The sequence below is a fragment of the Bufo gargarizans genome, chromosome 1, assembly GCF_014858855.1.
Source record: "Bufo gargarizans isolate SCDJY-AF-19 chromosome 1, ASM1485885v1, whole genome shotgun sequence".
Taxonomy (NCBI): domain Eukaryota; kingdom Metazoa; phylum Chordata; class Amphibia; order Anura; family Bufonidae; genus Bufo; species Bufo gargarizans.
In genome coordinates, this window is record NC_058080.1 from 90,514,057 (window position 1) to 90,527,852 (window position 13,796).

Genomic DNA, 13,796 nt, shown 5'->3' on the forward strand with positions numbered 1-13,796 from the left:
CTGCCACTACATTTACCCAGTGTGCAGTTAGGGAGATATAGCGTCCCTGGCCGTGCTTACTGGTCCACGTATCTGTGGTTAGGTGGACCTTGCTACAGATGGCGTTGCGCAGTGCACACTTGATTTTATCGGATACTTGGTTGTGCAGGGAAGGCACGGCTCTCTTGGAGAAGTAGTGCCGGCTGGGAACAACATACTGTGGGACAGCAAGCGACATGAGCTGTTTGAAGCTGTCTGTGTCCACCAGCCTAAATGACAGCATTTCATAGGCCAGTAGTTTAGAAATGCTGGCATTCAGGGCCAGGGATCGAGGGTGGCTAGGTGGGAATTTACGCTTTCTATCAAATGTTTGTGAGATGGAGAGCTGAACGCTGGCGTGTGACATGGTTGAGACGCTTGGTGACGGAGGTGGTGGTGGTGGTGTTGGTGGTACATCCCCTGTTTGCTGGGCGGCAGGTGCCAACGTTCCTCCAGAGGCGGAGGAAGAGGCCGAGGCGGCAGCAGCAGAATAGGCCGAGGCGGCAGCAGCAGAAGAGGTAGCAGGGGGAGCCTGAGTGACTTCCTTGGTTTTAAGGTGTTTACTCCACTGCAGTTCATGCTTTGCATGCAGGTGCCTGGTCATGCAGGTTGTGCTCAGGTTCAGAACGTTAATGCCTCGCTTCAGGCTCTGATGGCACAGCGTGCAAACCACTCGGGTCTTGTCGTCAGCACATTGTTTGAAGAAGTGCCATGCCAGGGAACTCCTTGAAGCTGCCTTTGGGGTGCTCGGTCCCAGATGGCGGCGGTCAGTAGCAGGCGGAGTCTCTTGGCGGCGGGTGTTCTGCTTTTGCCCACTGCTCCCTCTTTTGCTACGCTGTTGGCTCGGTCTCACCACTGCCTCTTCCTCCGAACTGTGAAAGTCAGTGGCACGACCTTCATTCCATGTGGGGTCTAGGACCTCATCGTCCCCTGCATCGTCTTCCACCCAGTCTTGATCCCTGACCTCCTGTTCAGTCTGCACACTGCAGAAAGACGCAGCAGTTGGCACCTGTGTTTCGTCATCATCAGAGACATGCTGAGGTGGTATTCCCATGTCCTCATCATCAGGAAACATAAGTGGTTGTGCGTCAGTGCATTCTATGTCTTTCACCGCTGGGGAAGGGCTAGGTGGATGCCCTTGGGAAACCCTGCCAGCGGAGTCTTCAAACAGCATAAGAGACTGCTGCATAACTTGAGGCTGAGACAGTTTCCCTGGTATGCATGGGGGTGATGTGACAGACTGATGGGGTTGGTTTTCAGGCGCCATCTGTGCGCTTTCTGCAGAAGACTGGGTGGGAGATAATGTGAACGTGCTGGATCCACTGTCGGCCACCCAATTGACTAATGCCTGTACCTGCTCAGGCCTTACCATCCTTAGAACGGCATTGGGCCCCACCATATATCGCTGTAAATTCTGGCGGCTACTGGGACCTGAGGTAGTTGGTACACTAGGACGTGTGGATGTGGCAGAACGGCCACGTCCTCTCCCAGCACCAGAGGGTCCACTAACACCACCACGACCATGTCCACGTCCGCGTCCCTTACTAGATGTTTTTCTCATTGTTATGGTTCACCACAACAACAAATATATTATTTGGCCCAATGTATTGTATTCAAATTCAGCGGGATATAAATTTGAGGCCTAGTATTTAGGCGCTGGGTGACCGGTATGGATTTAGTGACAGAATTAGACTTGGAAATGCACAGAAGCGTGTGTGTGAAGTTATTCTGAATGACCCTATGTGCACCTTGAATATTATATACCCTTTTTGGGATAGATTTCAAATAGCTCTGATATAGCAGGAACCACTAAATTATGAAATTGCTAAATTGGGAATTGTATTTCAACCCAGAACAAAAAAATGTGCTTTGACGGACACTAAATATCTTGCCCAGCAACAACAGTACAGCGGTAACGAGAGATTTAGCAGGATATAAATTTGAGGCCTAGTATTTAGGCGCTGGGTGACAGGTATGGGTTTAGTGACAGAATTAGACTTGGAAATACACAGTAGAGGGTGTGTGTGAAGTTATTCTGAATGACCCTATGTGCACCTTGAATATTATATACCCTTTTTGGGATAGATTTCAAATAGCTCTGATATAGCAGGAACCACTAAATTATGAAATTGCTAAATTGGGAATTGTATTTCAACCCAGAACAAAAAATGTGCTTTGACGGACACTAAATATCTTTCCAAGCAACAACAGTACAGCGGTAACGAGAGATTTAGCAGGATATAAATTTGAGGCCTAGTATTTAGGCGCTGGGTGACAGGTATGGGTTTAGTGACAGAATTAGACTTGGAAATACACAGTAGCGGGTGTGTGTGAAGTTATTCTGAATGACCCAATGTGCACCTTGAATATTATATACCCTTTTAGGGATAGATTTCAAATAGCTCTGATATAGCAGAAACCACTAAATTATGAAATTGCTAAATTGGGAATTGTATTTCAACCCAGAACAAAAAATGTGCTTTGACGGACACTAAATAACTTTCCCAGCTACAACAGGACAGCGGTAACGAGAGATTTAGCAGGATATAAATTTGAGGCCTAGTATTTAGGCGCTGGGTGACAGGTATGGGTTTAGTGACAGAATTAGACTTGGAAATACACAGTAGCGGGTGTGTGTGAAGTTATTCTGAATGACCCAATGTGCACCTTGAATATTATATACCCTTTTAGGGATAGATTTCAAATAGCTCTGATATAGCAGAAACCACTAAATTATGAAATTGCTAAATTGGGAATTGTACTTCAACCCAGAACAAAAAATGTGCTTTGACGGACACTAAATAACTTTCCCAGCTACAACAGGACAGCGGTAACGAGAGATTTAGCGGGATATAAATTTGAGGCCTAGTATTTAGGCGCTGGGTGACAGGTATGGGTTTAGTGACAGAATTAGACTTGGAAATACACAGTAGCGGGTGTGTGTGAAGTTATTCTGAATGACCCTATGTGCACCTTCAATATGATCTACCCTTTTAGGGATAGATTTCAAATAGCTCTGATATAGCAGAAACCACTAAATTATGAAATTGCTAAATTGGGAATTGTATTTCAACCCAGAACAAAAAATGTGCTTTGACGGACACTAAATAACTTTCCCAGCTACAACAGGACAGCGGTAACGAGAGATTTAGCAGGATATAAATTTGAGGCCTAGTATTTAGGCGCTGGGTGACAGGTATGGGTTTAGTGACAGAATTAGACTTGGAAATACACAGTAGCGGGTGTGTGTGAAGTTATTCTGAATGACCCAATGTGCACCTTGAATATTATATACCCTTTTAGGGATAGATTTCAAATAGCTCTGATATAGCAGAAACCACTAAATTATGAAATTGCTAAATTGGGAATTGTATTTCAACCCAGAACAAAAAATGTGCTTTGACGGACACTAAATAACTTTCCCAGCTACAACAGGACAGCGGTAACGAGAGATTTAGCAGGATATAAATTTGAGGCCTAGTATTTAGGCGCTGGGTGACAGGTATGGGTTTAGTGACAGAATTAGACTTGGAAATACACAGTAGCGGGTGTGTGTGAAGTTATTCTGAATGACCCAATGTGCACCTTGAATATTATATACCCTTTTAGGGATAGATTTCAAATAGCTCTGATATAGCAGAAACCACTAAATTATGAAATTGCTAAATTGGGAATTGTACTTCAACCCAGAACAAAAAATGTGCTTTGACGGACACTAAATAACTTTCCCAGCTACAACAGGACAGCGGTAACGAGAGATTTAGCAGGATATAAATTTGAGGCCTAGTATTTAGGCGCTGGGTGACAGGTATGGGTTTAGTGACAGAATTAGACTTGGAAATACACAGTAGCGGGTGTGTGTGAAGTTATTCTGAATGACCCAATGTGCACCTTGAATATTATATACCCTTTTAGGGATAGATTTCAAATAGCTCTGATATAGCAGAAACCACTAAATTATGAAATTGCTAAATTGGGAATTGTACTTCAACCCAGAACAAAAAATGTGCTTTGACGGACACTAAATAACTTTCCCAGCTACAACAGGACAGCGGTAACGAGAGATTTAGCAGGATATAAATTTGAGGCCTAGTATTTAGGCGCTGGGTGACAGGTATGGGTTTAGTGACAGAATTAGACTTGGAAATACACAGTAGCGGGTGTGTGTGAAGTTATTCTGAATGACCCAATGTGCACCTTGAATATTATATACCCTTTTAGGGATAGATTTCAAATAGCTCTGATATAGCAGAAACCACTAAATTATGAAATTGCTAAATTGGGAATTGTACTTCAACCCAGAACAAAAAATGTGCTTTGACGGACACTAAATAACTTTCCCAGCTACAACAGGACAGCGGTAACGAGAGATTTAGCAGGATATAAATTTGAGGCCTAGTATTTAGGCGCTGGGTGACAGGTATGGGTTTAGTGACAGAATTAGACTTGAAAATACACAGTAGCGGGTGTGTGTGAAGTTATTCTGAATGACCCAATGTGCACCTTGAATATTATATACCCTTTTAGGGATAGATTTCAAATAGCTCTGATATAGCAGAAACCACTAAATTATGAAATTGCTAAATTGGGAATTGTACTTCAACCCAGAACAAAAAATGTGCTTTGACGGACACTAAATAACTTTCCCAGCTACAACAGGACAGCGGTAACGAGAGATTTAGCGGGATATAAATTTGAGGCCTAGTATTTAGGCGCTGGGTGACCGGTATGGATTTAGTGACAGAATTAGACTGGGATATGGCCAAAAAATAACCACACTATTGCTGGTTAAATGCACTTGGTGACGGGCGCAGCTTGCCCCTGATGTAGTATATGGCCAAAAAATGAACAGACTATTGCTGGTTAAATGCACTTGGTGTCACAGCTTGACCAACCACACTACTGAGGGTTAAATGCACTTGGTGACGGGCGCAGCTTGCCCCTGATGTAGTATATGGCCAAAAAATAAACAGACTATTGCTGGTTAAATGCACTTGGTGTGACAGCTTCACCCTGATGTAGGCTTTAGCCAGAAAACAACCACACCATTGAGGGTTAAATGCACTTGGTGACAGGCGCAGCTTGCCCCTGATTTTGTATATGGCCAAAAAATGAACAGACTATTGCTGGTTAAATGCACTTGGTGTGACAGCTTCACCCTGATGTAGGCTTTAGCCAAAAAACAACCACACCATTGAGGGTTAAATGCACTTGGTGACAGGCGCAGCTTGCCCCTGATTTTGTATATGGCCAAAAAATGAACAGACTATTGCTGGTTAAATGCACTTGGTGTGACAGCTTCACCCTGATGTAGGCTTTAGCCAAAAAACAACCACACCATTGAGGGTTAAATGCACTTGGTGACAGGCGCAGCTTGCCCCTGATTTTGTATATGGCCAAAAAATGAACAGACTATTGCTGGTTAAATGCACTTGGTGTGACAGCTTCACCCTGATGTAGGCTTTAGCCAAAAAACAACCACACCATTGAGGGTTAAATGCACTTGGTGACAGGCGCAGCTTGCCCCTGATTTTGTATATGGCCAAAAAATGAACAGACTATTGCTGGTTAAATGCACTTGGTGTGACAGCTTCACCCTGATGTAGGCTTTAGCCAAAAAACAACCACACCATTGAGGGTTAAATGCACTTGGTCGCAGCTTGTGCTGGCGCACCACAAGACACAAAATGGCCGCCGATCACCCCAGAAAAATGTGACTGACAAACGGTCTGGGCAGCCTAAAAACAGTGAGCAATTGAGGATCAGCAGCTCAATGATCCACAGCTGCAGATCGATCAGTTAATCAAGTCCTTTGGAGGAGTTAATCTGCCTAATCTCGCCCTACTGTCGCAGCCGCAACCTCTCCCTACGCTAATCAGAGCAGAGTGACGGGCGGCGCTATGTGACTCCAGCTTAAATAGAGGCTGGGTCACATGGTGCTCTGGCCAATCACAGCCATGCCAATAGTAGGCATGGCTGTGATGGCCTCTTGGGGCAAGTAGTATGACGCTTGTTGATTGGCTGCTTTGCAGCCTTTCAAAAAGCGCCAAGAAAGCGTCACAAAAGCGCCAAGAAAGCGACGAACACCGAACCCGAACCCGGACTTTTACGAAAATGTCCGGGTTCGGGTCCGTGTCACGGACACCCCAAAATTCGGTACGAACCCGAACTATACAGTTCGAGTTCGCTCATCCCTACTTATTATTTTGATGTGCGGCCATTGTATGGTATTTCTTTCTCCGGTTGTATTCATGTTATATATATATACCAGGCCAGCACTCTGTTTAAATGATTTTTTGGTGTGCCCCCCTTGTCCTAGTACTATAGTGAATAACATTTTGCCATTCCGAAAAAGTCCAAAGTGTTGAACAGAACACTTACTGATTAAACATTGATGAAAATGCTAAGAATATGCCATTGCTGTTTGATGCCTAGAAAATCCCATTAATTTGTTTTCGATAGGAAAATAAACTATGGTAAGTTAAAGTTATTATTAATATTATTATTATAATTATTATTATTACTATTAATAAAAAGATACCTTTTAAATACAGTATATATTAGATATAGTGTAGAGCATATTTCAGAATTCAGCATTGGGAGCTTAAAATATCACTAGTCTATAACTTCAAAAGAGCTGCCATTTTCTAAGCTACTGTATGATGAAATCATGGCCTTATTATTTCAATCCATTTATTATGCATATTAGAATGATTTTAAATGGCATATATAGTTTTATGAAAGAAAAAAAAAAACTCTAACCAATCAACAATCTTCCACTCTTACTCTTCTTGTTCATCATTTGAAGAACCTCTATTAAGCAGGAAAATCTATTTGTACTTCAATCAATGCCACTGATGATGTTAATGTCTTCACCTTGATTTGTTATTATGAATAATATCTCAGAAATCCACTTTTTTATTTTTTTACAGACAGATACATATGAGATAGATAGACTGACAGATGAGATAGACAGATTTTTTTTTAGAAGAAAGCAGGACAGCTTTATGTTAGTGGTTGCTATCGCTCCAGGAATTTAGGAAAAATTTCCGGCAAATTATAATAAAAAAAAATTATGGAGCACTCCAAATTTTATGGTAAAAAAAATAAGAGCTTTCATTTACTCACCCAAACAATGTTTTAGCCCTGCTCAATGGGGACTTTCTCAAGCCCTCAAGAAAAGTCCTATTGATCAGGGCTGAAATGTCACATGGGTGAATGGAAGGAATTGTTTTTTTTTCAACATGGAATTTGGAGTTCTGCCTAATTTTTTCAAATGTAGATAGAAAAGATAGAACTGTTGTGGCTCAAAAACTAAGATGTCTCCTACAGTATATCATAAAATATAAGAGGGCCATTAGATTAGATCAATAATTACAAGAGGAATGAGGGCCTTGCCTGCAAGAGCTTGCAATCTATAAGAAGATAGGGGTGACACAAAAGGTAAAAGCACTTGTTTTGTACAATTGTACAGCCATGTTGGGAAAATAGGGGAACAGATATAAAGCTGTATGAGCCAGCCACCAGCTGATACAGTACAGACCAAAAGATTCATTCAAAGAGTTTTCTTTATTTTCATGACTATGAAAATTGTAAATTCACACTGAAGGCATCAAAACTATGAATTAACACATGTGGAATTATATACATAACAAAAAAGTGTGAAACAACTGAAAATATGTCATATTCTAGGTTCTTCAAAGTAGCCACCTTTTGCTTTGATTACTGCTTTGCACACTCTAGGCATTCTTTTGATGAGCTTCTAGAGGTAGTCACCTGAAATGGTTTTCCAACAGTCTTGAAGGAGTTCCCAGAGATGCTTAGCACTTGTTGGCGCTTTTGCCTTCACTCTGCGGTCCAGCTCACCCCAAACCATCTCGATTGGGTTCAGGTCCGGTGACTGTGGAGGCCAGGTCATCTGGCGCAGCACCCCATCACTCTCCTTCATGGTCAAATAGCCCTTACACAGCCTGGAGGTGTGTTTGGGGTCATTGTCCTGTTGAAAAATAAATGATGGTCCAACAAAACCAAAGATCTCAAATTTGGACTCATCAGACCAAAGCACAGATTTCCACTGGTCTAATGTCCATTCCTTGTGTTCTTTAGGCCAAACAAGTCTCTTCTGCTTGTTGCCTGTCCTTAGCAGTGGTTTCCTAGCAGATATTCTACCATGAAGGCCTGATTCACACAGTCTCCTCTTAAAAGTTGTTCTAGAGATGTGTCTGCTGCTAGAACTCTGTGTGGCATTGAGCCAGTTTCTTTGTAGCGCTTGATGGTTTTTGTGACTGTACTTGAGGACACTTTCAAAGTTTTCCCAATTTTTCGGACTGACTTACCTTCATTTCTTAAAGTAATGATGGTCACTCGATTTTCTTTACTTAGCTGCTTTTTTCTTGCCGTAATACAAATTCTAACAGTCTATTCAGTAGGATTATCCGCTGTGTATCCACCTGACCTCTCCACAATGCAACTGATGGTCCCAACCCCATTTATAAGGCAAGAAATCCCACTTATTAAACCTGACAGGACACACCTGTGAAGTGAAAAGCATTTCAGGTGACTACCTCTTGATGCTCATCAAGAGAATGCCAAGAGTGTGCAAAGCAGTAATCAAAGCAAAAGGTGGCTACTTTGAAGAACCTGTAATATGACATATTTTCAGTTGTTTCACACTTTTTTGTTATGTATAGAATTCCACTTGTGTTAATTCATAGTTTTGATGCCTTCAGTGTGAATCTACAATTTCCATAGTCATGAAAATAAAGAAAAATCTTTGAATGAGAAGGTGTGTCCGAACTTTTGGTCTGTACTGTATATGAAGTGCTTGTGGGTGCAGTGGAGAGTATGGTGAAGAATTAGGTTCAGGAAATGATAGATGGTCTATATGTCTATATATGGAGAAGAGTTAGATCGGGGGATGTAATAGGCCACCATAAAAAGATGTGTTTTGAGGGAGCGCCTAAAACTGTGTATATCGTGGTTGAACCTAAGTCCTTGGGGTAGAGCATTTCAGAGAACTGGTGCAGCTTGGGAGAAGCCTTTTAGTCAGGAGTGAAAGGTTCGGATTATAGTGGAAGTAAGTTGTAAGTCATTGGCTGAATGGAGAGCATGGGTAGAGTGGTAGACAGAGATGAGGGAAGAGATGTAAGGGGCTGAAGCACTGTGAAGAGCTTTGTAGGTTAGGACAAGCAGTTTAAATTGGATTCTATACTGTATGGGCAATCAGTGCACTGACTGGTATAGGACAGAGGCATCAGAGTAGCAGATAGACTGGTGACTCTGGCTGCTGCATTGAGAAGAGATTGGAGAAGGGAGAGTCTGGTGAGGAGGAGGCCAATTAATAGTTATTTGCAATAATCGAGGCAGGAATGGATCAGGGTGAAAATGAGAGTTTTTGTTGTTTCCATAGTGAGAAAAAGGCAGATTCTAGAGATGTTTTTGAGGTGCAGGCGACATGAGGTAACAGACTAAATAAAAGGGGTGAAGGAGAGATAAGTTTCAAATATCACACCGAGACAGCGGGCGTGCTGCCTAGGAGTGATTATGGTGTTGCAAATTGAGAGGGAGATATCAGATTTTAGTAGGTTAGTAGATGGAGAGAACATAAGAAGTCCAGTTTTCAAAAGATTCAGTTTCAGGTAAAGAGAGGACATGATATTAAAGACAACAGACAGACAGTCAATGGTGTTCTGTAGTACAGCAGGGGGTGATGTCAGGGGATGAAGTATATTGTTGTGTGTCATCAGCATAAAGATGGTACTGGAAACTAAATCTGCTGATGGTCTGTCCAATTGTATAGAGAGAAAATGAGAGGGCCTAGGACTGAATCCTGAGGAACTCTAACAGCGACAGTGAGGGGAGAAGTTGAGCCAGCGAATGATACACTGAAAGAACAGTCAGAGAAATATGAAGAAAACCAGGAGAGGGCAGTGTGCTTTAGGCCGATAGACTGTAGCATGGTGAGTAGGAGATGGTGGTTTACATATACAGCATATTAAATATTTACATATACAGTTAGTGATACAGTACAGTATATTCAACTGACAGTTGCCTGGGCCCTCAAATGGAATGAGCAGTGACAAAAATTTTGGAGGTAGCAGCAGGCTCAGCAAAAGGCCAAAAGGCCAAAAGGCCAGATCTGCCAATGTCATCCAGTGTTTGTGTTTTAACAACCAATACCACTGTACTGGAATGGTTGACTGGGTCTTAAAAATCATCTCAACTGACCTCAGATACCCAGACCTCAGCCAGGAGTCAGTGGGTTCCTCTGTCACCACAATTGGTTGGCATGGCTTAGGAACATGCTCTCTGCCTTCACCTGTTCTGAACCTGCCTCTTTCCATTGCTGCTCCTTCTGCCAGGCAAGTAATGTATGCTGTAGGCTCTGCTCTGCTTTTCAACTAGGAAGATATTATTGAGGACAGTCAGCAGCTACTGCACAGCCCAGATTTGGAGGAGAGGTCCACTGCTTCCTTCTGTAGGCGGGCAATTAGCAACGACGAGAGTTGCGTGGAAGCAGGTGTTGCCAGTGATAAGGGATGCAGCTATGAGACTGGTGAGAGTGACATAAGCAGACAGTAGTGAATGATGTTGTAGTCAATCTCATGTGGTAGCCGGGTAAAGATGGGCTTCATCAGCATCATCAGGGGGTGAGAGTGGCAACTTGCTCTCGAGAGATGGGTAGGATGGCAGCTTGCAGGTGAACCAGCAGGGTGCAAGTATGGCCGTGAGCCAGCAGGTGTCACGGGTGAGGATGGGGAAAACCCTCAGCCATGCGGTATCAGCAGATGGATGGTCAGAGCATGGCCAGGACAGGAATCAGGGAGCAGGTCACCTCCTAACAATCCCTAATTCTGACCCTGTCTCCTAGCCTGTATGAGCCGACCCTGATGGTAGGAGGGCTCATATTCCGGAACCTGTTATTTCTGCTAGCCCTCAGGGTGGCCCTGGACTAGGAGCTGGGTAAGACTACCTGTTTCTCCTAGATACGGACGAACAGGAGTCTCACTGGCCAAGCTATAATGAAAGGGGAAACAGAAACAGACATATTGCAATGGCAGGTAAATTAGACTAGTACCACACCTACCTGCCACCGACACAGAGCCTGGAACCCATGTATAAGTGCTGCTGTCCACAACAACACAAGGGACACAGCACACAACACACATCACACGGGAAACCATATGCTGCAATAAATAAAGACCAAAGAAACAACTACTTAACACCATACATAAAGCTTATGACCACAAGGGTGGCCCCCACTGGCAGATGGTATGACAGGAGGATGTTTCCAGCAACCATGGCTGAAGAATCCCTCAGGTAACTGAAAACAGCAGAGGCTTTATAGCCCAAAGTAGCCACACCCACACTCAGACACACCCAGTGATCACACACACAGGGAGTTAACCCTTCTTAAACCAGGGAGGGTAGACAACCACTTAAAGGGGAAATACACAAAAACTCTCACTGCAGCTGTTACCGTCGACAACGACATGCGTGGCAAACGTGTCCACCAGACATTCAAAGTGCATACAAACACACAAACATAACCAAAGGCAACCGCACGCATACCTGTTGTCCGCGGCAACTGCACTTGAGGCAAACAACTAAGTGCCCCCAGCTGCGGTTGACACAACACCAGACCGCGGGCAACTGCATGCGGCTCCCAAGGAGTCACGACCATGAACATGGTCGTGACAGCAGGAAGACATCAGTGTGAGGTCTGGAGCCAAACATGCCGAGGTAGACCATCTACTGCTCAAGAGCCTACCTGTCTGGAAACAGATAGCGGTACACAGCTTCATAGAGGCAGCGGCAGGTAGTCAGCATGGAGTTGTGGGGGTAAAAAGCCATACTATCCGGTGTGGGGATTTTTCATCAAGTCACTTGAAGCCATATGTAGTGGGTACAAGGTGAAACATGGCCAGGGAGCTAATGTTGGCACAATAACCTGCATCAACACATGGAGTGTCACCATAAAGTGGCCTGGGAAAATCATGGTGGCAATATAGTAGTACAGTCAGATGCATAGCCTACACCACTTCTCCAGCAGTCAAGGCTCCACCACCTCAGCAGAAGGGAGCTATATTTCCTTTCCATCTTCTATTGGTCCTGATTCTTGTGCTCCCCCTGCTTTTCACACATTTCTCTAGCAATTGATCGTCAATGCGAATGCAAAGAAGCAACAGTATGTGTGCACTCATCCAATGGAGCAGAATCTGAACGTGCTCCTTGCCGAGTTGCTGTTACTACAGTCCCTCCTTTTCTATGTGGTTGACTTTGCACGTTTCAGAGAACCATTGGTGTCACAAACTAGCGGGTGTGAACCCACTGTACCACATATCCTACCGCCTCTAAGTGCGTTGTCTAAGTGAACCCCTCAATCTCTCAAAGTCACCGCTTAACAAAGCGGTGACTTTGAGAGATTGAGGGTTCATTTAGACAATGCCCTTAGAGGCGGTAAGATATGTGGCACAGTGGGTTCACAGTTCTTGGTGTCACGCCAAATCTTAAAAAAATCCCTAAATGAGGAATTTGTAGCTGGTACCCCGAAGATGTAGGAACAGGGAGAGGAGTATGAGGGTGTTGTCCATAAACAACAAAAAATGGAGAGGATCCAGTAGACTCACTAGAGTGGTTGTTACAGGAGAATTCAGCCCATGGTAGCAATTGTACCCAGTTGTCGTGTTGGGCTGAAACAAAATGACGGAGATAGTTCTATTTGATTGACCCACCCACTTGTCCGTTGGTGTGGGGATGATAACCGGAAGAGAAGTTAAGCTCAATTTCAAGCAGCCGGCAAAGAGCTCTCCAGAGCTTAGAGGTCAACTAAACTCTGTGATGGGAAACAATATGCCAAGGTAGACTATGCAAGCGGAATATGTGTTTCATAAACAATTTAGCAAGTTCAGCAGCTGAGGGCAGTCTAGCCAAAGGAACAAACCGTGCCATCTTGAAGAACCGGTCCACCACTGTCACGGAACCCACTGTGACCTGGGCTCCTGGATGGAGCTAATGGCCAGCCTTCTTCCTAGCGACTACGAACCTAGGAATGATGCAGAACAGTTGCAGAAACAAAGAAGAACCTTTTTAATTGAACAAAGGCGGCTTTAGCCCCAGGAGTCCAGACTAAGAAAGTCACCCCTTTCTTAGTAAGAGCGGAGATCGGAGATGTAAGATGAAAAATTTGGGATAAACTGATGATAGAAATTGCCAAATCCAAGGAAGTGCTGTATAGCATGAAGAACCTGTGGGTGGGACCAGTCCATTACTGTATTCAATTTCTTAGGGTACATCTGCAACCCGGCATCCGAGATTATTTATCCGAGGAACGGTACAGTAGATTTTTCAAAGATGCATTTCTCAAGTTTGGCATAAAGTCTATTTTCTCTCAACAACTGTAAAACTAACCGTACATGCTTCCAGTGAGTGGTCAAATCTGGAGAATAGATCAGTATTGAAAGCAGTCTTGAAAGCAGTCTTCCACTCATCGCGGGTCAAATTTTGTGAAGAGTGGGCCTAGCTGTCACGTAAATGTTCCTGGTCAGACAATCAAAAGTGCTCTATTTGCATGGGCTCTTCAGATGGGGTGGACACCAGAGGAAGAATCGGCCTCTGGAAAGATGGAGACAAACTAGGTGGTCTTCTGGTGCATGCACCCTTCCTTGAAACTCACATCTATCATTGTGGCCAAGGTAATCAGGTCATTCAGAGTAGACAGACGGTCGCGACCAGCAAATTCATCCTTAGGCCGAATGCACGGGTGAAACACGGCTGTG